This window comes from Lampetra planeri, unplaced genomic scaffold, assembly GCF_965212315.1.
Source record: "Lampetra planeri unplaced genomic scaffold, kcLamPlan1.2.h2 scaffold_924, whole genome shotgun sequence".
NCBI classification, from domain to species: domain Eukaryota; kingdom Metazoa; phylum Chordata; class Hyperoartia; order Petromyzontiformes; family Petromyzontidae; genus Lampetra; species Lampetra planeri.
This window is the reverse complement of record NW_027615746.1, coordinates 6532-29059: the sequence shown is the minus strand read 5'-3', so window position 1 is coordinate 29059 and position 22528 is coordinate 6532. Positions and strand designations below refer to the sequence as shown.

Below are 22528 nucleotides of genomic sequence, written 5' to 3'. Positions count from 1 at the left end.
TACAGTAAACATGACTGCTTCCAGGGTGTAATTGTACGGGTGCTGCATGACTTGTTTGCGTCTGCGCTGCCAGAATGGCAGCATCGGCATCAACATCTGCTGCAGATGTATCAACAAATGCTCATGGGGCTGGGGCGACAGCACCGACTGGCTCATCGGCAGCTGCACGATCCGCTCCGGGCTCCCACCTCTGCGGCCTCATCAGAGTTTAGGCGGGCAGCTCCAGCGTTCGAGGCGGGGCGGCCTTCCTGTGTCCAGGAATTAAACGCACATTTGAGTTGTCACAAAGTACGAGAGAGAGATTCAAGCTGAAATTCACGCTTTTTGACTTTTTGTTTTGGCCTCTACATTTTTTGGTTTCATCTTTATCTCATATCTCTCTCTTTTCATGCAGAGAGAGTCAGCGTCCTCTTAGTTTGTCGTGTGTACACGTGGAAGCAATTGCATGACACGATATTCAGATCGCTGTGACGGCGGGCTGCTCACCTCCGTCTCTTCCTCTGACGCGTTTTCAGCAGGTGGAGCAGGTACGGCATTTGGCTGAGCCGGCACTGCATCGACCTGCATGAAGAAAAGCTTTGAAATTATACAACGGAGCTGTGGCAGATATTGCCTTCAGCACTGAGCGTGCAATGAGAGAGGAGTTCATGAATAAGTTATTCAATAATAATGTTTTGATTATTGTATAACATATAATTCTATTGCCAGAGTCATATCAACCTAATAGGTTCGATCTCTTACAGAAGTAACGGCAGCAGGAAGGGAAAGGATTTGCAACCACTCCCTAAACAAAAAAAGAAAAAGAAACAAGATTAAGAATTTATTCCGATCTTTACTCCTTTGTGTTAAAAATTTCCCATTTCACCTGCTGCTGGTACATCCTGTACATTTCCATCCACCTCAGTGCCTCGTTAGCATGAGCTGCAACCTGCTGAAGAAATACCACACATCTCCAGGCATGTTGTGCAATTAAGCCAATCATCTCCCGTGTGTCGGACATCATGCTGTATGTTTGATTACATATAATTACAGACAGAAACAAAATTTGAGAGAAAGAGCAAGGCTGTTTTACCTCATCGCTTTGCCTTTGAGGAGCCTGTGAACCGAGAAGGACGTGTCAGCGACTTCACAGAAACTATGTTATTGACAGCGTGAAAGACTCACAGGGGCGGCCAGGCTGCTGACTATCAGACACGTCAGGGACGACCACAGGCTCCATTGTCACTGTTTGGAGAGACAAAAATAGAGTTAGACTTTAGTCAGACCTGCTGGATTAGCTGAACAATGTTTTGGTTGCTTCCATATTAAAGTCTGTCTCACCGTGTTCCCGAAGCAGAAAGAAGCTGACAATGTGTATCCGGAGGAATAGAAAGTATCGTGCTTCATCTCGTCCACGAATGCCGTTTATATACTGGAACAACCTGCGACAGCCAGTCGTATCCAGTAAACCTCACAGAAGAATGTGTTTGAAGAAATCCCCTGACACCTCCAAATGGGGTGGGGGGTGGGGTGGGTGGGGAGGCTGAGGCATGTACCCTTTTATCGATAATTACATCCTTTGCAAGTATGCTTGACGCACATACCTTTATTTGTTGCCTTAAACCAAATTTATGAGAACACAGAATGCACATCCTCAGATCAAACTCAGAGCACATTTATGAGTGAAGCACATTAGCACATAAATCCCCTGCAAAGAACATTCATTTACAGAAACCTTGGAACCAGTCGGCAGTATAAATAACCTCTCTGGAAAACAAGTACTTCTCCTCTGGACAACTGTTGGGTGGGATTAAAAACACCGGAATGATCCTTTAATTGATGGCTGGCTGCATGTCACCTGCAAGAGACGCAGGGGTTTGTAGGTTTGTAGGTTTCTTGGGTTTATATTAGGTGTTTTCAATGTTGACAAGCTGGGGTGGTTGATTGGCAGTCTTGTGCGAGGTGCGGGGGGGGCCTCCACTTCACCCACAGGATTCAAATTTGTCCAACTTTTACTGCCAAATCAGACGGTTATTATTAAACTGCCTGGAGCGAGCGAGGCGTACGAGTTTCATTGCACATAATTAATCATTCAATGCGATGCTGTGTAGGAGGCCACGGTGGAACAACTTGACACCAGTTCTGTGTCCCGACCCGGGGCCAGATTCTCCCATCTGTCCTTAGAAAAAAGCAATGTCTTCGAAATTAACTTTTAACGTCTAAGAAAGTTCATAAGTGCAGTTCCTCAGTATTTTCTCAAATCTTATGAATTTTTCCAACTTAAGACTTCCCATCTGTGCTTCCATCTACAAAAGTGTCAGTAACAAATGATTTAGTAAAATATGACAACATTGGCTGCTGCTTCTATTTACAGACATGAAACAGAGGTTCTTGACCCTAAACCAAATAAAACAAAAATAAACAATGTTAGGTCTATAATGAGACCTATAATGAGCCTCAACGACGACCTACTTATTTTAAACTTACCTTTTCACTGCAGGATTACTGCATAAGACGAGGTCAAGGTTGTCTAAAACTTGAGGAAAAAAATAACGAATTTGAGAACTTTTAGAATACCACTTATTCGTACATTTTTTTTTCTTGAGAAGAAATATACAAAGAAGTACTTTATTTGACAATAACTTTTTATTCTTAAGAATGAGGTTATGGAAAGAATGACACTCAAGAAGATATTTGACCGTGTTAACACCCCGTAGGTGTGGATGACAAGAGTTATGTAGAACAACAGGCCATCATATTGGAGTTGTAAAGCAGACAAATTAAAGCTTCAAACCCGCCGTCATCATCTCCGCTGTGGGTGACAGAAGTTATAAATTTATGTACTCAAGGAAAAAGAAGGGATCATAGCGTGAGAGGATGGCGCCAGCTGTAATGGAAGAGTTAAGTGTTCGGTCATGTCATGACAGGCATTTCTCCCCGAGGGACAAGAGCATCACTCATTTAGTAACGTTTCTGTATGTATATATGAACAGTTTATACGTTTCATGTTTCACTCAGGAGCTGGAATCAACCACTGAGGAGAGTTTGAGCTTCTGTGTGGTGATGATGGAGCATTATCAAGATCGGTGTGTAAATATGACTCATTAGAGAATTCACTCAGGGACCACACAGGATTTAAGGTAGAAGTTCATCGTCTTAAATCAAAGCTGCTTCTGCACCTACGGCCTTTCGTGTGGTTGAGCTGAACTGGAGTATGTTTACAACTTTACAGGTGAACTTAATCGGACCTTCTGTAAACTGAATGCATCTATTGTTTCAGTACTTTTTTGAACAACATGCGGTTCTACCAATGTGATGAACCCCAAAGATCACAAGTGTGATTCAAGTATTAGCCACTAAATGATGTGATTTAATGACTGTTTGTAATTAAACAATCCTCTTCATCACCACATGACAAGTTGTTGAGATGCTGACATGTTTTGTTGTTGTGCCACCCACTGTTGGTGGCTTTTGTTTCAATAAAGTATCGGGGCTGCAGAAAGCACCCTTGCATGCTTCTACTTAACTGTCCTACTTCCATAATATATTATCACTGTGGTATAATTTCACCTGCAAATCAACTTTGTTTTTTTTAGCCGTGCGCTTGTTTTTTTACGAGCGACCCATGAACGTCTGTCATGTCACAGAATAATGCAGCAAACTTTTTTTAACGCTCCCACAGAAACCTCTGACTCAACAGAGAGAAAACATCATCGCGTTGACTGTCGAAGCGCATTTCGTTTTCCTTGTGTGGAAAGAAACTAAACCAGGGGGAAGTGATCCGGTGTGGACCGGCGCACACAAAACTGAAGTACAGAAGAACAAAATGTGATGAAATAACTTGATGTGTCTGTTGAGGTTCTCAGTGGTCCACTTCATTGTGGGTTACATCGTAGGAAACTGGACTTGTCAGTTAGCTTGAAGACTTTTCAACTTTTAACTGTTGGATTCTTCCCTTTCATCCATGAGTTCATCTATTCCAGCTGAGTGAACTGAACCAACCTGCGGAGGACGAGCACAGCGCACGGGCGTCCAGTGGACAACTATATGATAATGAGATTACAGACCGTCTTACCTTTAGACTTATTTTTATGCACATTTTTCATCAGTCACTTGTTGCTTCTTTACAACTCTACGTGTTGCTGTAACACTGGAATTCCCCTCAAGAGATTATTAAATCCATCAATCTGTCTGTCTATTCTAACATGAGGAGACACGTGGATTTAAAAAAAAAAACAACAAAAAGACCGAAAGCTCTCATCTTCAAGCACATGTTGAGAATAGAAACGATAAGATGGACAGCATGTACAAACACACGTGCTGTGAGTTCATTTTATATTAAATCTATTCTGGGAGGTCTGATGGAAAATCCCCTTCTTCGACTTGATCTTCTCGCTGATATTCTACAGCAGCAAAACTCACTCAACACCGCCATCTAGTGCAGTTACTACAATACAGACCCACGAAAAAAAGCTTTAAGTCACTCTGAGTCGTGTGTTGTCCTCAACATAGATTTGCAGTTTGTTGGTGTTTGTGTTGTATTTGTCGACCTGTGCAAGGTCAACAGGTGCAAATTAGCGGCTTTCTGATGCAGACACTGAGAAGACAATGCAGCAAATCTACATAGAATACTCAAGAATGCTCCAATGCTTCAAATACTTTCCACGTAGCTTTAATTTAAATGGTTCATACAGTTTTAGGATAAAGTTACAACAAACCAGACAACACATGTACATGATGGTTCACATTTGCCACCTGGTTTCCTTCTAGAACAAACTCATTGAATTAGTTTGAATGTCTTGTTTCAACTAAACTCACTCGTTTCCGTTACTGTAAGAGTTCTTTGGTGAGCTCCAACTTACAAGAGTGTTAAAATGATCTGACTTTGACCGATGTAGCTAGAGTGAAAAGCCGTGCGGGTGAATTCGACCACCTAGTTTCCATCCTGTTTTCTCTTCCAGCAGTATCTCGGTCAGGTATCCGTCTGCGGCGATGGTCCCGTGGGTGTGTGAGGGTGGTACAAGGCGTCTACACGGCCTGTCAGCCGACCATCGTGTCGGTACGGGCGGCCCCTCTTCCTCCTGCGTCAGGAGGAGACACCTCGGAGGCCCAGTCAGTGGGTTTCTTTCTTTCCTTTACCATGCTGAAGAGAAGAAAACCATGAGATGAGACACACAGCAGGGTTTACAGACACCCTGCAGATAACACTTCTGTCCTCATATGCTACAGAGATGTGTGTCAGCAAAGTTGAGCAAACTGTTTGAAGTTCCCACCTGCAACCTTTTTTCCAATTTTCAGCTAAACATTTTCTTGAGTTTGGAGAAGATGCCGCCCTCTTCCTTCTGATGCTGTTTGTCCTGTCCCTCGTCTGAGCTGGTCGACTGCGCACCAGAACCCGAGGTGCTGCTGCCCCCCTCCTGGACACAAACACATATGTCACCTACCAGTGTACAGCCTCCACTGAAATGTAGAACACATTTAAAATTCAAAATAGAACAAGCAAAAGAAAGATTCTAATTTGTGCATTTTGCTCTATACCAGTTTATTTATGGTGGGGCTGCTTAGCTAGCTGGTTAGCATCCCCCTAAACTATATCTAAACCAGACTCTGATTTAAAAATCTTGATGTCAAAATGATCAGAAACTGACTCGTTCTGTCCTTCACGTGTCACTGACCTGAGGGGACTGACACCGTTGACTGTCCCCTTGAACGTCCGTCTCCTCTTCTGCATATGTCAGCATCAGGGGAGCGCTGTCTTCCAGTCAACTTCCTGCAGAGACAGAACGAAATGAAAACAATTTTGTTTCCGTGTAAATACAGGACATGGACAAAAAGAGAAAAGAGTCTCAGTTTGTTGTACGATCCTGAATGTTGCAAAAAATAATTCAATCCCAAATGTTTTGCGTCTAAGTCACAGGATAATCTTAATATTTAACAGCACACTTTTTGTTTACTTGGGCACTCTGATCTTGATATGAGCGTAGTGATCTCCGTAACTGTAGCTGTTCATCCTCCGAATGCCTTTCCCCTGCAGGCGAATCACCTGGTCAGACTGGCACCCTGCAGGAATCTGACAGACGACAGACTTGAAACCAGGTTGGTTGCTGAAACGGTTGGACTGAAACGTTCCTCCTTTAGTTGGGACTACAAAGTCACATTAAAGTTAAAATGATAAGTGAACCTAATAAAGGTACACATCCACTTACTTTATTAGGCACACTTCTGCAATGTAATATAATCCATTAAAAGAGCTTTGGCAAAAATTCTGCTTTTGTACAGATAAAAACATTAAATTTGTTGCCAGTGTGGCAAAAATGTAATTACATGCACTATAGTGAGGTTATAATGGGGTGTTATTGGATCACTATGTCGTGTTTTATCTGACATTTTTACCATCTAAAGCCATTAACTGGACGTGAGCTACGTTGTCAGTAAAAACTAGAGATATGGGAACTACATTCTAGTTACTAACATCTAAAACTACAGACAAGTATTCTTATAGTAGTCATCATTGCCGTTGTCTCACCACTATACTGATGTTTTCGTAGAGGCCCTGAGCCGTGGCCGTACCCCCCAGGATGGCTTGAGCCACAGAGATCAGCACGTCTGAGTGGATGTCGGTTCCATTCCGCCTGAACACAGGGCTTTGCTGGACCTGCCCACAGACCATTTCAAATACTTTTATTGTCAAACATCAGTATCCCTCAAAAGCAATCTGACTGAACTCACCCTGAATGTTATGAGGATCTCCTTCCCTCCCTACAGACATACGGACTGTCTGAGCATTTTCAACACCTGGAGTGAAAACAGAACAAAACGTCCCATTGTCATTGTGACATCCTTTTCAAAACATCTGTACGACACTTGCTAGGTTAAATCGTACACTAGTACTTGTTCTTTTTGCCCCCCACCTAAATTCTTTAGAACTGAAGAGGCTTCTCGGATGAGTGGTGAAAAGTCTTCAAGCTAACTAGCCAGTCCCGTTTCCTACGATTTAACCCACGAGGAACTGGACGACTGAGAACCTCAATCGACATTTGGATGACACATACAAACCTTGATGTCATCTATACAACACAAAAGGATGGAAACCCACCAGCAGGTACGGGCACAGTAATCGTCTGCCTCTTCTTGGTCTGACCCGACCCTCGGCACAGCAGGCAGGGTGTGGTTACGATGGAGCCCTTCCCACCACAGCGCCGACATGTGGATCGCATCATGAAAGGACCTGTGTTGATCGACTCCTGTGACAGGCGACGTAACATGATTAACTGTCGCAGCAGATGGGCCGTACAGGGTACGCGGCAAAAACAAAAACAAGGAGCTCCGAGACACGACGTAACAAAGTATTTGGAAACTCACCATGCCGGTGCCGTTGCAGTAATGACAGTGTGCCACCTTGGTACCTGGCTCACTGCCCTTGCCGTCACACCTCTGGCACGCAGCATCAATGTTCACCGACAAATCCTTTTTCACACCTTTCGCTGCCTCGTTAAATGTCAGCTCCATCACAAACTGTGCAGAGGAGAGAACAAACGATAGATTACATTCATGGTGAATTGAGCAACCATATATGATGTTTGCGTTAGCACCTCAACCATGTCAAGCAACGACATTGAAAATGAGTCGTGGCTGGTTCAGCCTCACCTCAGGCCTTTGTTCAAACATGCTGTTGAAGTCTCCGAAGCCCGTGCCTCCTGTAAAGTCCCCAAAGATCTTCCTAAAGAGATCCTCGGGATCTAAATTGGCCCCACCAGCTCGGTAGTACTGCTGGCCTCCCCCAGCACGGTTTGGGTCGAAGCCTGCTGCTCCATATGTGTCGTACTGTTTCCTCTTCACGTCATCGCTCAGCACCTACAAAACAAACACATCACACAGGTTTGATCTTTGTGTGTTTCTCCCCAGCCAATGAGAGTTTTCAGACGTCAGTTATGTTACCTCATTAGGCTTCTGCCAGTTTGGCAAACTTGTCTTTGGCCTCTGGGTCATCTGGGTTGGTGTCTGGGTGGTACTTCTTAGCTAGCTGTAGAACGGGTTGATTCAAGAATGAATTAGGAAATTACAAACAGAATTACAAGTGATCGATCATGAACTCAGATTTAAACATAGACTGAGCCACACTGTCATCAGCATCGGCTGATTTTAGTTGTGTACCAAAAAAAACAAAACAAACAAACTGGTCATGACGTCACAGCTGAGACTTATTCTGGCTCTTCTTACGTTTCAGTGTAAGCTTAAGGACAATTCCAACAAGATGCATTATCAACATAATACTAAATACATTCTTTAAAACATATACACACTTATTACTCAAGCTACTGCTTGTACCCATTTCAGCAGGATGTTGTGTTTTGCTTTTATAAACCCTTCACTAACTTCACCATAGTTCAGTCACTAACCTGGTAATAGGCTTTCTTAATGTCCTTCTGTGAGGCTGTGCGACTGACACCCAGAAGTTCATAGAAGTCTTGCTTGTTAGCCGACCTGCAGCTCGTGTGGAAACAGTGGCTGATGAGGACGGTGGGACAGCTTCCCACTGCAGAGACAAATAAAAACAGTGAGACAAGTTGATTTGTTTGGTGTGAAGCATGCACTGACCTTTTATCTGCACACATACAACTAACCAAACATATCTCCAACCCTAGTACATACCCTAGTGACCTTTCAGATGTTTGACCTCACCACAAAGCTGAGAGTTCATAAACTGTCTTAGACAAACACTGCTTAACTCAAATGAATGTTACAAAAACAATAGTCAATGCTTCAAAACATTTGCATATTTTAACATTCTCTTTTGTACAACATATTGGAATGGTTATTTACTAAACATGCATACCGTTGTGAAACGTAGATGCAGACACGATGAAGATGAACTACATGAAGACTAATATTCTTCATGTAGTCACACTGCAATCTTACATCATACTCAACTTGCATCAAGTGTCTCTTTATATAGCACTTAATTGAAACGACACATGTCGTACATGTACACATATACCTTTCAGCGTTAATGAGAAAGCGACGTACTCTTGTTGTAATGTTCTTCTAACAGTTAGTTCATGTTATGCTAACAGTTAGCTAGCCGTCCCCACCTGTCAGCCCGCTCAATGTCACGACATGTCTGTGTCTCCAGCAGCTCGCCTGAACCGCTGCCCTTCCCCTGTGTGACTGCGGTCCCGTGACTGTGCAAAGCCCTGCATGTCCGACAGAGACAAGCGGGAAACGACTGTGTCGGTGATTAGCGGTAAGAGAAACGGTGAACCAGCGTGTGGTTAGCCGGCCAGCTGTGGACGCCATTTTGGCGTCACTACCCGGTGGCAGAGGTGAAATGCGCATGCTCTAGTTTAAAACAAATGACGAAGTGGGTATACTTTTAACGTTGTGTTGGGGATAAACGTGTCACATTTGTCTTCCCATTTATACACGTTTTGTATTAATATCACTTTCCCCTTCTGAAAATACAAGTAACCTTATTTTTCTGCATATTGTAATTATCAGTTGTGCCAGCAAGAGTCGCTGTTGCTCTAAAAAAAAAAAAAAAAAAATTCCCATTCAGCGTTTACCTGTGATACTACTGGTACTGAAGTAATCATGTAAAGATAGTCATCATTTCTCAAAGCAGCAGTTGTCGTACTTTTCTTTTTTCCCCCGCACGTTAAATGTGTCTGAATAGATATGCTAATACATTCATGAGTCTTTTCATTTTCAACATTTCAAACTGAATATTTTCTTTTGATTAATAGACAATGTGACAACTGCTGACAGACATGAGTCCATGACTCAGCAGATGGCGCACCCAGCTGTGAATGACAATCAGACATGACGTTCATGAACTAGACACACTGTGAATCTCGCAGTGTTTCAACTATACATGGCATTGTAATTATTTAAAAAACCTGTAAAAGACAATTCCATATTGTAGCGATAAATCATATTCCTGTGAAGCAACTCCAGTCTCAAGACTGTGATGGGATTGACCTCTGTGTCTTTGGGTGAGGGTTCAAAGGTCGGTGAGGGGTTATTTGGGTGAGACAAATGTTCTTCTGTTTCAAGAACAGGTCACACGTTTTTTACCTCTTAGAATCTTGAAATAATGCACTGAGGATGATGACATTCAGTTACTGGTTACAACACATTCAACTAGAATATCCCCATGATAAAGACTAAAGTATAAGTGAAATATATCATGCAACATATATCATGTCCAACATATTGAACTTGAGGGCAATGTGGATGGGAGGCTCACCCTCCCTTTCAATTTCCCCTCCTAACTCCCCACCATCTCTCTGTCATTCCCCCGGCATCTCCAAGGCAACTGTGCAAAACAACATCCCAGCTGTGTGTGTGTGTGTGTGTGTGTGTGTGTGTGTGTGTGTGTGTGTGTGTGTGTGTGTGTGTGAAATGTAATACCAGAGGTAGCTGACATTTTCCTCTCAGCGATGTAAATATCACAGTGAGAAATGATTTATATTTATTCATTTATATCCCAGAAGTGTCTGAGCTGGTTGATATCCACTTTTATGTCTTATGCAAATATTCACAGGCCAAATAATGCTAAGTGACTTGATTCTGAATGACTTGATCCATCGTATGTGGCTGTATTGTCTGAGCTGTTAGTGCTTATCCTCTGGTCATTCTTTGCATTTTAATCTCTCCGTCTATGGAGATTGTGGGTCTCAGGTCAAGTCGTCAGAAACGGAGGGAGGTGGGGCAGCGATGTCAGTCTTCACTACGAACACTGATTCAGTGCTGTTACGCCTTTGCCTCTGCGCGTACACACACACACACACACACATAGTATACACACACACACACACACTGTTTGTAATGAGTGTGGTGGGGTTACGAACGCTGCTGCTAATAGAGCTCCATATTTCACCCTTGCTGTCAGACGTGTCATACCTCAGGCCAAAACAACTGACACACAACAGGACTGACCCAGATCTTCAGCAGCTTAACCCTAATGGCAAAGTGATGCCTTACATGGAAGCAGTGTTATTGCTACATTACATTCATTTAAATGCTGGCCCTGACAATATTTAATTTTTTGGTGAAACAAGCAACAAACAAATTGCTTTATGTGGTATTTGCACTATAATTAGTGTTTTTGTCCGATGAAATCTAAGCGTCCAGATTAGACACAGTGTTGAATTGCAGTCAACACTCATCCAGTGTTTGAACCTTCAAAATCTTGTAGACCCTAACCCTCAACAAAACCAACTCCCAGAAACTCCTCAGCTCCGTAGAGTAGAACCGATAGAAAGGAAAATATGAGGGAGCACTGTTTATGGTTGTTTTTGGTTTTTGGTTTCATGGCAAAACTAATGATTCTTTCTATCAATTCACACAATCTCAACAGATGGTTCACAGGTGCATTGTGGTCTTGTTACACAATATTAGTTGGAATAACTATAACTGATGTGTTTTCCTATTATATGAGCATGTTTATGAGGATTGGGCGATGGACACAATCAGAGCATCCTAGTGTCTGAAGCTATGAAAACACCCCTAAACCAGTCAATTGTCTTGGCATCACTATCTCCAGAAGAGCCACAGGAGACGGTAGGTCTGCAGACGCCCCATAAGGTTCCATGTTTGTGAATCTGGTATGGAGCAGGGATAAATCTATTAGTGGTGTAAACATTTCCTTCTGTGGATGAAAAAGCTAAGCCAAATATGTTGCACTTGAATAAAATAAAACAAAATCTGTACCTTCTTTTTTCTCTTTTCTCCACCTCCTGAAGGAAATGTGCTTGCCCCCCTAGTGGCGTCCCATCCTTTCCCTCTAAACACTGGATAACATGAAACATGAAAAGATGTTTTTTATAAAGGGATTGGACAACCTTTTTGAATATAATCTTTATGCTCAGCTGCTGGATACCGTGCATGTTGGGATCATGACGCCAAGTTAGTTATAAACATACAGCTGCCAATTTCGCTTGAGGACAGGAGACATGAAGTCAAAACCATGTCCCAGCGTGACACTCTGCACTCCTCTCTGTTATGGAGATGATGCAGCTGTTATGGTTACACACAACTTCTGAACTCCTGAATTGTCCTTTGTGTCTCTCTGTGTCGCTAATTAACAGTTCATTCCTTGTTCTACTTGAAGCAGTTCTGTGATTTCAAACCATTGATCGTCTGTCACATGTTGGTGGCTCTGTGCACACATCAGTCCAGTCCTCGTGTGGTGATAATGAAGTGTGGTCAGACATTGACACTGTAAGGCCACTTGATGTCAACCTCTGACATCAAGCAATGCCTATGCATCAAAACAAAGTGCATAATGTGGTGACTGGGTCCAGTGAACACTGTACTTTGCAGCAGGAGATACTGACCCCATTGCTACTGACAAAGGTTCTTTTCTTGTACGATTGAGCTGCAACAAAAATGTGGATCTTATTTGGTGATTGTGACCAAAAAACATTTTAGGAAAAGGATCATTGTTGGATTAACATTGTGGCAAAGTTGCTCAGAGGATGTCATCATGGCAAGAAGGGATTTACACAAAATAGCTTGCCACGTCTTATTGAACGTATCGTGTATCACCGCTGTGACAGATCATCTGTATTTAATGACCTGGGAGAAAAACTAGCTCTGAATTAGGATGCCACAAATGTACTGATCTTTTTTGCCAGTCCCTTGAACTGCACTTGTGTGTAATAATCATCTGACATGTGTATGTACCTCTGGACAGGGAGGACATGTTACAAACCGATTTTACATTTTCAAAGTAAAACAACTGAACACGCCGTCACTGCCTTCAGGCTCCTGACAGAGCTGTTTGGTAGTTTTTCACACACAATTATCTGTACCACTGTGTGTGATAATTGTACCACAAGTTAGATGGAAAACACAGGTTGGTGTTTTGTCTTCAAATGGCCTTGCTTGCTTTTTTTCTTTTCTTTGTTTTGTGCTGCAGTGAGATTGTGAGCAAAAGAAAATAGATTAGATTAAATTTGTCTGCTCCTTCTTCAGCATTTTACCCGAATGCAGCCGAGAGAAAGGAAGTCTTTGTGTGGTTATATTAAGTCATTAATCTGCAGAGGCAACAGACGGAGGGTTTCTCGGCCCCTGTGGTTCTGCGGCAGCAGCCTCGTTTGGAGATGGCTGCCATGGGGCTGCTCTTAAATGGCTTTGTAGGTTGCCTCTGATTCTCAGGCCCAAGCAAGAGTGACTGAGTGTGCATGTGTGCAGCTGATGGATATCTGCTGCCGCAAATGAGAGGGTCTCTGCGCTCGTAGGACTTGGAGGTTTTGGCCCAAAGCACATTATTGCTGCCGATACACTGAGGCTGTATTGTGTTTGTGTGTGAGAGAGACTCAGTGTTGCTTTCAATCAGGCGATAACCAACACCTCTGTCCAGTATTATTATGACAAAAAACATTGTAAGATAACTTAAATCCAGATCAGGTTTCGCTTATCTATCTACTCGACTCTTATCCCGTTCTTCATCTCAGGCCTAAATGCTGCTGTGACGTCCTGCGGTTGTTCAATGTTCTCCCCAGCTTAGGGAGGACGTTTGTGGTGAGCCAACTGGTGGTTTCCCGTGAGGAAAACAATCTGTTATTAACTGATAAAAGCTCCTCAATAAGAGGAAAATGCCATATTTTCACATATTTAGTGCATGTTCACGTGTAAAGGAGATGCATGGCATATGAAATCATGCGTCTTGTCGAGACCACCCATGCAGACAGCGTGGTCCGGGCAGTTCCCAGGACTGTGACCCAACCCAGACAAAGCTCAGCCAATTTGAAAGTCTCCATGCTGTTCCTGGGAACATGAAGGACCTGTAATAACAAGCTCCAAAGTATTTTTTTTTTATTGTTGTTTTTTTGGTATTTTTTTAGCAAGCTGTAAGTAGTCCCAATGCTGGTTGATGATGGCCAACATTAAATACTATACTTGGTACCATGGTGTGTTTTGATACAGCAAATCCACATTTTAAGAAGAATGAAGTAAGGTTACTCCCTTTTTCTTCTTTTTCTTGACAACTTGACCAGTCACTGTCAAAGTTTTTCTGATGACCATAATGGTTCTGTTGTTTAGTATGCTCTGTTGTTTATGCTATATGTCTTGCCTCATTTCAATTCCTTTTCAGTTTCCGTGCGGATTACCTGTACCTCATATTTAGACAAATAAACATTTTGAATCGAACTGGATGTATCACCTGTATGCCTGTATCTGTGTTTCACTCGTATCTCTTTAAGTAAATATGTCAATATTTGTCATTTGCTCCTTTGTTGAATTTAGCCATTCATTGTGTTTTACCCTGTTTACCCCTGTTGCAGTGATATTAATATTTGTTGAGTTTACATTATGAGTACATTATGTGTCCTTCTGGAGCTCTTCATGTGGAGGTGGAGTAAAGGGGATGATTCATGAGCTGTTGTATGTCTATAATACAGTTGTATATGGGAGCAGGGACCCAGATGTGCTTCCAACTTCTTATTATGTTGCCACCCAAAAACTTGTACCAGAAGAGTATTGGCATATACATTTACTGGTAAATGTATTCAACAGCCAAGAAGTATTATGTCCTTAATGGCTTTCAATTGTGAACACATGACCTGTCAATAATATGTGATTAATTAATGAAACAATTATCGGTGAACAGGCCACAAATACCTCCTACATCTCAGATTATAGCATTCTCATTGTTATTTGTGGGTCTGATTTGTTAACCATTCTCAGTTGTTGGACACATATTCACTTCACACGTCTCTGTCTGCCGGATCAGCTCTGGAAAGAAAGAAGCAGTAAAGCGAAGAGTCCTGCTGGTTGATCACCTAACAGGAAGCCTGGGGCTTTCCTGGCACCTTATCAGCACCACCCAGCCTGCCGTCTCAGGCCTCCCCTTGCCTCAGGTGACAGGTGAACCCATGGAGGCAGCGGCCTCACCTGAGTGCCGCCTCTGGCTGTGGGTCATTGACCACCTCATTGTTGAAGGAGGAAGACCCTGCTCAGGTCATGTCAGATTAGTTACACCTGATGTCAGAACAGAAAAAAAATGTGTTCAGAAAGTTCTAAACAAACATGACAAATTGCAACAAATGTCACAATGAGGCTTGGAAGGATTCTCAGGGTCTTAGTGTTGTCTTAACCCCCCTCCTCCCACCAGAGCGACGTTTTTTCATCTCTGGGCAGCTTCACTTTAGTGTCGTCCTCAGCTGAGTGGGGCTCCATTAGAGAGGGGATGAAAGATGTGGGCTGAGGGGAGGAAGAGCTAAAACGCCGATAGAAACACAAAACTTGACAGGATGTTACTTTCTCCAAGATGTTTTGTCAATAGCTGCAGATGTAATTGCACACTTGATTTAAATTGCTCTTGTTGAAGTCTTCCTGTCACGCTGCAGCTGCTGAGGACTGATTGTGATGACTAAAGACACAGAGAAGAAAAGAAAAGGTTGATTGTGTGTTGATGTGTGAGCACTCTCATCTCTTGTCACTTTAAATTGTTTTTTCTGACACGGTTCATACAGACAGACCCTCTGTGGGAAAAAAAAAACGAGCCGGGGGGAGCACATGAAGGAAACTTTTCATCTAACAATGTATGTTCATTTGAGGAATTATGCAATGTAATCTTTACATTTAACACATTCCATCACTGTCTTCTGTATCGCCCTTCACATCACAACTCATGATATGATATATGATATGATAGAAGCGTTAAATTGGAGTTCAAGACAAAATTTTAGTCATTTTCTGAGTTGTGGACCAGAAGTTGCCAAATGGAACTCTCTACTAACCAGACATGTCCAACTCAGACATCTAAATGCGGTTTAGCTATAAAACCTTTGTTCTTTTCAGAGACTCATGTACACAGAACTACTTTTGTTGCCAATGTCTTTCTTGTTACAGTGTTATTGTACGTGGAATACCACATAATGTGTTGCTTATCAGCGAAGTAACTAACAGCTTTCTTCCTACAGTGTGAAGAAAATGGAACTTGGACATTCACATAATGGGATGACCGAAAAGATCATCACCTCAGAATGAGATGAAGAAAAGTTACAAACACACTGGATGTAATTCTTTGAGAGAAGTTGTGCATAGTTGTAACACCAGCTGTCGCACAAATTCCAGCTGCTGGTTCACCACTGGATCTCCAGGCTGACCTGACGTTCTCATGTGCAGAGAGAGAAGAAAAAGCGAGACATGAGTGAGGAGGACTTTACATTGGTCAGAGTCACATCTGGAGGATTCCCTGTTCCAGGCACATGACATCAAAATCCATGCAGAGCCTTTCATAAAATGTCCTGTCATCGTCACATCACAATTTCTTTTCTGCTGTTCTCTAGTTTTATTAACATTTTGCCTATCCAATATGTCTGTTATATATGTTTTATATTGCTACTTTTCAAGAATATCTCATATATTTGACTAATTTCATATAAAGATCATTCGTAGGTGATCTGAACACAAGCACTTCCTATTTCTCAAATGGTGAAACCAGACAAATTTCTGTTCCTCGGGTGCTCTCTCAGTTGACCAGGAGCACAGTAAAAGAACCTGAACAGAACCAGACTGAGGGAGGGCAGCCATCTGCCTCATCAAACAAATGATGCCAAGGATAAGATTCTCCATCTTGGAATGCAGACACATCGTCCATAACGAAACCTTTTATCCTCCCCAATGTCTTCACTCTCTCTCGCGCTCTCTCTTTCTTCATGCTCCTTCTCTCTTTTTGCCCGGCAGGCACGAGTGTTTTTGGCTTAAACCCTCCACGGGTTTAGGAGACACTTTGCGCCTTACTTCCCCATCTTTTGATCCCACATATTGTGCTTCTTCTGGTCAGCAGGGGAGAAAAGTTAAAGTCCTGAAAGGAGAGAGAGAAAGAGGGAGGAAAGAAAGAGCAAACAAAGAAAGAAAGAAAGAAGGACTTTGCCTGTATGATAACATAAATTCTCCTTTGCCAAGATGGATATCTGTTGTTTTGAAGTCAGGGATTATTGGACTCAATCCCTGGATTAAAGTTTTGATGCTGCTACTTTATATCACAATGGGAGAAGAATGAAGAACAGAAGGAGGGGGGGAGGAGGGGGGAGGAGGGGGAGGAGGGGATATGATATGAATTCCTGAGGACAGACATATCAAAGCCAGAGGGCAAATGTGAGTTATGCACAAGATTAAAAAAAATGATGCCCACAAGATGTTACGAATCAAAGAGGAAGAGGAGAGAGGAGAAATCCTGCCAGGTGAGGAAAATATGACTCATAAATCTTGTTGGGCATCGTTCTGAGTGCTGTTTTCTTCTCTGGTGTTGGACATGGGAGTGTGATCGGTGATTTTTCTTTCTTTTGTCCCAGAAAGACAATACCCAACCCCCTCTTGTGAGAGTATCTTCAAGGAATCCCGACCCCTGTGGAAAGCAAGCTGGCACCTGACGGCTGGACAAAGCTCAGGTCAAGAGGTTGTGAGCCAAAGGTCGGGGATGGAGCCCCGATGTGGTTGCAAAAGAAAAAAATGGTGAATCACCTTGGAGCATTTTGTCTCCTTATTATTGACAATTTTTTGTTGGAAAGAACAGATGTTTCTTTCTTGTTTTGGGAGGAGAATATAGCGGCTGATAGATGTCGGTGGTCTTTTTTTCATTTGTGGCACTTCCGTCTCATTCTGTCACCACCTAAATTAGTTATTCTTAAAGCTATCAGGAAGCTGACCACAAAATGTCGGATATGAACAGCAGAGCTGTTACCGGGCAGATCTCTGCTTTCCCTCATAACATTCCAACATACTATATTGCAATTTCTCACCACCGTAATGGAAATTCATTGACCAAATCATGATCATTGAATCAAGAAAATAATCACAGTTGTGATTGGGACAAAGGGAGAAAACCCCATCCCTGGATACGTCCCTCCTGCCCATCATCTTTTAATATTATTTCCAGTGGATTATAAATTAGCTATCAGGCCGTGAACATGCACTCTTAAACAGAGCAGTGACTCCGCTGTTGCAGATCAATTTCTCATCCCACCTCACCTGGTGCATGCAGGCTTCCCCTGACATAATCATAATTTAAAGGCAATACAACATCATCAATCCATGCTATTCATGTGATATAATATATATATATATATTAATTTTGTTTGTTATAAAAAAAAAAGAGAGAAGAAGAAGAAGTTGAAATCATGGGTGGAAGTGACATATAGTTCTCCTCATGTTGGTAAAGCCCGTTCCAAGCTCACATTCACGGGACCAAAAAGGTTGGTTTATTGGTTACAAAGAGGGGAGTCATTGTTGCCCTCCGCTGGGTCTCTGTGTGCCTTCGTCTCTGAAGTCCCCCCGTTGTCTTTATCCAGTACTGAATGAGCCACATTTACTGGCTTTGGCCATGTGATGGTCATTCATTTCTTTACTGCGTGTCCTGACGAGTCGACAAAACATAAGCTGTCTTCTTCGCAGGGTCCTTCACTTCCTCCTGTGTGCAGTAGAGTTGAGTCTTGATATACGGATCCACTAATGTCTTTTGAAGACATGATTCCTTGATCTAAGAGGGACTAAAAGAGGGACAAACCAGGTTACACAAAAAACGCAAATTGATTAACTTGCCTAGAGTGGAATGGCAAACCATCAAGCTGTCAGGCTGCAGAAGGTTTTTCTCCTCCAAAAACCTTTGCTGAAGCATGTGCCAGCTCTCTTAATCTTCATTCAATAATAAAACCAGATTTACAATCATCGCAGTGGCCCCTGTTTGCCCCTGCTCCAACATTCACGTCTCAATGAGCCCCCTTTCTCCTCTTTCAGCCAGTCGCTCCTTTCTCTCCGCTGACATGACTTCCACTCTGAAAACTCCATAACTCAAACGAACAACAGAAATACGGCCCTCGGTGGAGAGCAGCAGATTTATCCGAAGTACCGACAGACTTTATTGACTTAGAAATGGCACTGGTGCATGAAATGGACAGTGTGAGTCTGAAACACAGTGACCACACTGAATTACAATATTTTCCAAGGAATTATGTCAAGAAAAAAAACATATAAGGTTCCTGTGTGTTGATGTTTTTTGGGATTACAGGAGTTTGGAAATGGAAAATGCTCCATCCCAGTGTCACCTGCTGTAGAACGTATGCGGTCAGCTGGCAGTCTTTAAACTTCCTGTTAACTGTACGTCTTGTACTAACATGCATCCTGAGATTACCTCAGTTGGTACATACACTGACCTCATTCTTGCATGCAAACTCCAGCTAATCCTCCAGAAACACATGGAGCTGCGTTCTCTGAATGACTTCTGCATTTTCTGGTTGTCACTTTAAAACTCTCATCAGTTTAATGTACACAGTACTACTGCTGACCCTTTCGCACGAAAAAGACGTTTTTTTTGCATGTGGCTTTGATATTTTGCTTTAAGTGAGAATAGAAACATTAATTAGGCAAATATTATGCCCGTAAAGTTCAAAGATCATTTTTAAATGGATGCGGCAGCTTGATAAGCATAAACAAAGGGGATCAAGTGTACATTAATATTCATCCACAAAAACTTACATGGATGTGCTTGTGCTCCTTTGGCGTCACAATGGCTTTTAATGGCTTTGCAGTAAATGAGAACGCAACCACAGAGGGATTAAAGAGCGAGACATAAAAATAACTATGATAGCAAGACTTTACTTACAGCTGCATGTGACTTCAGGCTTTAATCCCTGTGCACAGACACACTCCTGCAAAATGGGTTCGTGGAAAGTCACAGCTTGTTCAGTCGGCGGGAGGCAAAGATTCACTTGTGTGGTGCTGCAGCTTTTGATGAGCACACACACACCTTCAACAACTCCTTCCTCCATCAAAGAGCACTTAACCCCACTCGTAAGCTCACTCACGCCCTTTGTGTCTCTGCAGCAGCAGCAGGCCCTTTTACTCGCCTAAACCAAAGACAATGGTGAAGCTGCAGGGGATGGAGACGGCGATGTTTGACAGAGAGGTGATGGTGTGTGTGTGTGTGTGTGTGGGGGGGGGTTACTTTGTTGAGTGAGCGGCTGACAGCAGGATGGCTTTTTTTATGTGGTATTTGAAGACGCTTTAACAAACTGTGCCTGGAAAAGCGGGAGCTGTACGAGGTGAAGGGTTAAGAAATGTTTGATTGTGATCAGCAGCTGTTTTCCTTAAGGGGACAGTTTGTTGTCCACCTGCGGAATTCTGCGCCCGCTGCATCATTCATGTGTAAACATACTGGAGGTCAGAATCATTTAGTCGGAGTCACAACTGAAAGTGAAACCCCTTACTTCCCTAACATGCTCCTGGAAATGGGATTTCCATTTTGTTTGAATTCTCATCTATGATGTTTTCTGGATATTTGACCAATGTCATCCAGATCCTTTAAGAATGTTAGATCATGTGCGAAGCAACATGAGATAACTGTTGTAACTTGACCTGTATTCACTCTTAATACGTTGAATTGCATGGGTAGTCCATCACTTATATTAGAGGACTTCATGTTGAATGCAGCGCAAGTCTGTCTACTCAATCCCTCCATGGACTGCAAGAATATAACCATGACTCCTCCACTGACAAAAGGTCTTTGCTAAACAACAAAGCCATCAGTTGTGCTAACCGGGCTGCTCCAGTGCTAACACTATACTAATACCACACTACCCAACTCCACCACTAGCTTCTCTAATCAACAGTTTTCATGTGGGTCAAGCATAATTGTTGGGTTGAGGTTTTCTAATCCTCATTCACCTGTTTTGATTAGCTAACAAAATGTAGCATTAGAACACAGGAGTGATGGATGTGGAAGTGGCCTCTGTAGATTCACATACAGTAGATATTCCATTAAAATCAGCTGTTCTCAGCTAGAATTGTCCAGTTAGAATTACCACATGTCTAGAGTCCAATTTCATGTTATCTTCATTGAACAAAAAAAGCTTTTCTTTTTCAAAAAGGAGGACATTTCTAAGTGACCCCAAACTTTTGAACGGTAGCGTGTATACCACTTCAAATCAAATAACACAGTTGGAGATGAAGTGTGGACTTTCGTACAAACTAGCTGCTTTTTATTTGGCTTTATGAAGAGAGCTTTGCAGCAACTTTGCTATAATTTTCTCTCTGTACGGTCTCAACCAGGAGTAGAAGCAGAACAGACCGAATTTAAACTCTGCAGCTAAGGCTGATGACAGTAAAGAGGTCTGCATCTGCTGTCCTCTCTTGTGTTCACATATCTAATGTGTTTGTGTTTTTTTTGTCTGAAGACCTTCAGCCCTTTAGGAAGAAAACAGGAAGGAGAGGATTCACAACACACAGAGGAAATGTCTCTGATCGATATGTAGAAATGGATTTGTTACACTGGTTAAGTCAAAAATGTACTGCCACGTAAAAAATGACATAAAAGCGAAGCATGCGGCCCTGGAGGGGAGCAGTAGGCTTCATTACAGACATGGGACAACAGATAGGACTGTTTTCAATCATGCACCAGGGGACAACAAGTAGTACCGCTGAGGTCTGTTTTGTGTAACCCCCCCAATTCTGGACAGGAAACACATCACAGTTCCCTGGAAATAACATCTACCTCCAACTACTCAGTATTCAAAGCACACAACACTAAATCTTTATCCAGTAATGTCAAACGTCAGTGTTCCTTCGGGACAGGAACAACCCTGATGGCGGTGATGGTGGGAGGTGGGTCTGTGTATCTGCACTTTATAAAGCAGCTTTACTTCACTTTAGGCCTACAGGGCGCAAGTAAAGTGGACCTGATCTCTGAAAACACGTACAACCTCCTTCTAATCATCTATGGTTGCTGATCATCAATATGTCTGCCACCTCTGGTGGGAAGTCGATTCTCATAAACCGCCAAGACTCGTAAACCGATTCGGGCTGAAAAGTACGGTGCTGGCGTGTTTTGTAACTGAACTGATGTGAAATATTTCTGGTTCCAGTCAAGACAGTTAGATAGAAGTTTAAGGCAAAGTCTGCAGAGCCACAGTCAAATATACACTTTAGCTTATTGATTGCTGAGAAGATGAGAGTTTCAAAAAATGGTAATCTGATCTGAGATCTGTAGCTGGAAGGCGGCAGGTGGGGTGGGGTGGGGTGGGGTGGGGTGGGGCGGGGTCGTCACTGGATGTCCATCAGCTTATTTCAGGTTGTGCTTGACCTCCAAGCATTCAGCGTTTTATTATGCTGTTAATCTGCTTAACTGAGCTTAGAGAGCTGGACTATCTCGCACACACAGAACCACTTTCATCCCGTCTCTCACACACACACACACACACACACACACACACACACTGTACGACATCCTGTCTGTTCTCATTTCCTCCTTCTCACCTTTCAAACCCTGTCACATACATCTTAATCCCCATCTGTCTCTCCTCTTGCTTCGTCGCCCCCAAACCAGTGATTTGTATCCACATGATACTTTTTACATGTTGCATCCTGAGAACATCAGACTGACGCATGTGACTCGCTGCTGGAAGATTGTAACCAAAAGTAATGCCTTTTTCAAACACTGTCGTCTTTGTGCAGCTCGCATGGAACCTCTCAATTATGAAATTTATGTATTTATACTAACTAACCACGAAGCTTTCAGCATGAGCCAGTTTCTACATACAGT

The 22528-nt window shown here is 42.6% G+C and overlaps 1 pseudogene; it reads right to left on the bottom strand.

Moving 5' to 3' along the window:
- Positions 1 to 5273: 5273 nt before the first annotated feature.
- LOC144742232 (dnaJ homolog subfamily A member 3, mitochondrial-like) lies at positions 5274 to 14908 on the bottom strand (annotated as a pseudogene).
- Between the last annotated feature and the right edge of the window lie 7620 nt (positions 14909 to 22528).